The sequence below is a fragment of the Cryptomeria japonica genome, chromosome 10, assembly GCF_030272615.1.
Source record: "Cryptomeria japonica chromosome 10, Sugi_1.0, whole genome shotgun sequence".
In the NCBI taxonomy this organism is placed as follows: Eukaryota; Viridiplantae; Streptophyta; class Pinopsida; order Cupressales; family Cupressaceae; genus Cryptomeria; species Cryptomeria japonica.
The window spans coordinates 780,200,860-780,206,375 of NC_081414.1; positions in this window are offsets into that span (position 1 = coordinate 780,200,860).

Sequence of the window (5,516 nt, forward strand, 5' to 3'; positions counted from 1 at the left end):
GGAACTTGGGCAGCCAATGTCCTTCTTATCTAGATTAGAAATAACTTGGATGAATTTTTTTTTTTAATAACCTTGTCTAGACTTTCCTCTTCCTCTTTGATTACCATTGATTTCATCTCAAGGGCAATACGAATTATCTTCTTTAGAGTTTTTATTACTATTAGGTTCTTAATTCTTATTTTCGTCTTCAATTTTTTCCTCCATGGGATCTTCTTCCAGTCCTGCATCCATGATCTTTTCATCTTTGTTTCTTTCAAATATTATATTTATCTTCTTTTCTACCTTCGTGAAAAATTGATCTAACCTTCTCCTACGGTAGTCATTCTAACCAAATTCAACTATTCCTAAATACTTATCTTTAATCTAATTATATAATATGCTACCTTCTCCTTCTAGGCCTCTTAAAAGCCTACTTTCATCATGACCTTGTAAAATTATTCAATATACTCTTTGATAGAATTATTCACTTTCTGCAAACCTTGCATCTTCTTTAGAAAATCTAACTTGAAATGAATAGGCATCTCTTTAGGTTTTCCACCATCACATCTAGTTATTTTATCTTTTTTTCTTCTATTTTATTGTACTTCCTTCTAGTAGATATAGGAATAAACTTTCAATTTGGTATTTGTAAATTTGACCCTCTAAGGATCTTCCACCTCCTCATATTCAATGTTTTCCTCCATATCATTAACCCAATTGATCAATTATTCTAGGGTGATATTTTCAACATATATAGAAACTTCAATCCTTGTCCTTTTTCTAATATTGGAGATGACCTTTAATAATATGATTTGCTTGGGGTCTCCAACAACATCGTTTTTTTTTTTAACTATACAACTTCATCTTCATCTTCACTTTCATCTCTTCCTCTTCGATCAAACCATCTATGAGTGTGTGCAAGATGTTGAGCCCATTTTTTGGCTAAAATGTGAAATTATTTTTCCTAATTTTAAAGATTTGTCACAATTGACCTAAAAACTTGAAGCACTTCAAGATTGAATATTTAAACAATTAGTAATATAAAATGTAGTAATCAGATTTTAGTTTCAAAATATGCAACCTATTTTAATACAAAAATTCTACAAATTGATTTTTAATGGCCATGTGTAAAAGCACTATTTAATTGTCACATTTTAAGGATCATACCATCCACATGTAAGACCACCATATATTGACCAAAATAAAAGTATTTTGTGAATTTTGTTTGTAAATAAGACACTAAAGTTTTATAAGGATAATTTTTTAATTTGTTCTCCATAAAAAGGTGCCTCTGAAACTTGTTCATTATATCATAGGATTTGTCAAAAACTATCATAGTTTGGTGTTTAATAAAGTTGTCATAAGTTGTCATTGGTAGACGTGTCATAAATTTTTTATTACATGACACTTTTCACCCACCACCATAAAATTGTAAGCTCCTCTATGTGGAATTCCTACCTTTATGTGAGAAAAAAATATTGTGTCACATTCTCAATAGATTGAGAAGTCAACATGCCAACTCCAACTAGATGACAATATTGCCGTTATAGGGTCATAAATTAAACAAATATTAATTAAATAAAACTAAATGCCAATGTTAAGACTTGAAAGGTTGATACACCTTAATCCCAACAAGAAGATCTATTGATGTAGTTAGCCTAGTGTTTCCTAGGTAAGCGAGTAGGATTAGTGAAGCTACTTCATAAAATTCACTAGAAGGGTTGCATTTAACTCATACAATGTTCTAGCCTTCTTCAAATTAATGTAACAAAGGGGGGGGGTTTGGACTAGTACATTAAAAAGTATAGTTTAATATTAATAGTTAAATACAAAAAAAAAATATTAGATAAAACCAGAGAGGTCTGAACCATTACATAGCCACAAAAAAAAGAAACCTAGGGTCTCACAGGAGGTGAGAGCCCCAAACTAGAGTGCCAATTATAAAAACATAATAGAACCCAATAGACAGTTAAAACCAAAAACCACAAAACCAAACACCATAAAACCAAAAGATGAAACTAGACTAGATTAGACAAAAAGAATAAAAAAACCAATAGACACACCCCCACCAAATACACAAACCGATGGCCTACTTGGTGGGAGCCTTCTCAATATTTGAATCCTATCTCATCACTTTTAATTTTTTAGAGAAGGAGAGACTCTTATTTGATCCTTTTCCTAATGAAATGGCAGGGGACTCTCGGATATCTCTCACCCTATACACCAATAGCTCCAACCCAGTAGCAAGGGAGGAATCCAAGTGACATTTCATTTCTTCCTACCTCTTGTTGATTTCTTATTGAATAGATTGTATAGCTATAGAGTTCCTCTTTGAAATTTCATTGTTCTATGCTATCATTTTCTTTAGTTTCCTATTTATGAATGCTTCAATGTCCTACAAAACCTCAATTTCATTAATTCTCTCTTGTATATCTTCATTTGGACCATCCTATTAGAGATCCCCTTCAATTTGTCTTTCATTCCTTCCCACTTTTCAAGTTTTTCTTGTAAATCATTTTCTACCACCCAAACCCTTTGATGCTTATCATTTATTGCCCAATTGGAATATTTGGAATCCACTTCAGTAAGGGCGTGAAGCCTTTTAATTTTCCTTTTTTCCACATTAAGTTTCGCAAGAAGCAAATGGATTATAGCTTCTTGTTTTTTGTAGACATCACAAAGCTCCTTACCCTTATTAGTAAAGGTAAAGAAGTCCCATTTCCTCAAAGAGTTCATAGAAGAGAGGGGAGGAGAGCCAAAAATGGGGTAGAAGAGGTGGTAACACTATTGATAGGTTTTTTTGAGTCTTCTAGAACCTTGTAGACCTTGAGGAAGAAGAGTCCTCAAAATCATTCTCCTCTACCTTCGACTCTTTGACAATGCATTCATTAATGGGAGGGGTCAAGGGGTTCTTTGTTTTAGTTGACCTACTAGGGTTAACTCAAGTAGCAATCTCTTTGGATTTAGGAGTGGAGATGATGTCTTTACTACCCTCGATATATGATAGTTCAACAAATAAAGTGGGACTAGAGGGATTGCTAACCATCCCACAAGTTAGGCTCAATTTCACATGGAAATTATATAGACATAGAAAAAGCACCTAATGTAGGGTAGGACATTTCTAGTTTTAGCAAAAACCATAGACTAGGAGATAGATGAGAAAACTCAATAAGTGAAATTCAACTTTATGTCATACCTAAAATGGTTGAGCAAGGCAAAATTTTAAGAATAGAACCATTTAAATCTCTCATACAAAGCAATGAACTTCATAAGGAGTAGTGAACCCTCTTTCCAAACCCTAGATAAGTTATCTTTATTGAAACCACTTTGTAGGTGACTAACTTTCTCCCCACTCTTTAGGAACCTCTTGAAATCCACTTTGTAGTTGTTAGACAACTCAGATAACGATAGGACAACTGAGAGGGGGGTGAATCAATTGTCAATAGATTATAGAGCTTTAAGCATTAAAACCTTATTATCAGAATACATAAACCAAATATTGGAATAACAAATATAACAGCTCAGCACAAATATAATCCACAAAAGATAACACCAAGATTTGTAGGTGGAAAACCCGGTTACGGGAAAAACCATGGTGGGAAGCTTACCCACAGTCACATAATACTTCTGCAGTGAGTATGCAATTAAAATAAGCGGGGCCTGCACATGTAGGAAGGCCAACAACCTAGAGTGCACTACTCATCACAAAAGGAGCCTCAATGACTATAAAATAAATCCAAGCTACAATCCGGAAGAAGAATGAATTACAAGAATAGCATCTCCTATGCTTGAGTACAATTTTGGTTAAGCTCAGTACTAGAGGTCTTAAACCTCTTTCACCAACCCAATTTGATCACCTATGATCGAACAAAAGCCTCTGCATATGATTACAACTTTATTTACACACAGATAATCCCATATCCCATAAACCCCATGAATATGCCCATATGCCCTTGATCTATAAACGAATCTTACATAATATTTATACCAACCTGGGACCTAAACAATTGGGTCAGCCACCTAAAAGATAATACAATAAATCTATAAATAAACTTGCAATCCAATGATCAACCAAGTCGGCCTAAGACCGAAACAACATAATCCAATCAATAAAAGCAACTGGTAACACATCAGGAACATCCACCAACACATTACATAAACTGGTCCATAACCTAGCCAAATAAGACATCATTAGGTCCGGACTCAAATCCAACACCACTGATCAATAGGAGCACAAACAAGATAACCAACAACATCACGCAAACCATCTAGAAGTCGCACCAACACCACTTATCATGTGCATCAAAAGATCTTCAACAAAGATTTGCTAGTAGAACCCTTAGCGGTGACCAAATGGCTTAATAGAACAAATCATAGCTCCTGAGTCATCAAACTCTAAACCAACTGATCGTGATACCCATTTGAATATCATGAATAATAAATCCAAACCAAATCCACAAACCAAAGCATACCGGAGCATATAGGATCAATATCATAAACCAACCACTCTACTAGAATCGATCAGAAGTCGGTAAAAAACCAAAATAGTTGGCGTTGCCATCAATGAAAAAACAACAATACAACACATAATCAATTCCTCCAATTTCCAATAATTTCCCCCTTTAGCATTAATGGCAACACCAGATGTGAAAAATATCCAAGTGCCAAAAAATGCCAAACAAGTCTCCCCCAAAGGAAGGCAAACAACAATCTTGCAAAAGATGATATAACAATGAAGTTAAAAAACTACCCCTGTGAATGATATCTATTGGTGCAGGTGCACCCAAGCAAGCTATCAAGACCATGAAGAGTTCTGAATCAAGACAAGTGAATTGGAGTGTTTTGAAGCCAATAATGTCAATTTGTAATGATCAATATGATTTTAAAGTTAAATGTCTTGAAGGTCTTAATAAGGGCTTTAGGACCAAAATTATGTAAGGGAAGCCAATAGTGCCTAAATAGGATTTGGATGGTTAGATAAGTTTTTTTGGATCCTAGGAGTAATAAAACATTAAGTTTGATAGGTTAGACTTTAAATTATTCAATAATTTGTAAGTTAGAAATTCAAATTTTTGAATTCTAACGGTTAGTTGTTTTTAGGTGGGAAAATGGATTTTAGAGTCTAAACAAGTCTATAATGATAAATAACTGATTGATTTCAGTTTGGGGAGTTGGGGGAAGGTATTATAAAATATTTTAATTCCATTTTGGTGGGGTTGGATGCTATAGTACGGATGTTGTACGGATTTAACAAAAAAAGTGGAAAAAACCTTCATTTTCTTGCAATTTCTTGTGTTTTGTTGCTTGAAAGTGATTGATCTTTCATGGTATAAGCCTTGGGAAATCATTGAGCATTGTAATAAGTGTTTTTGAATGCTTTTGTAGAGGATTTTGATCAGATTTTTTCCATTTATTGCTGACTGTAGTTAAATTTCTGGGTTGTGTCATTGGCATTGAAGGCCCAAAATGCAATTTGGAGCCCTTCTATGGATGTAAGGTCCTGTTTCTCATAGATGAGGCTCTATATAACATTTACC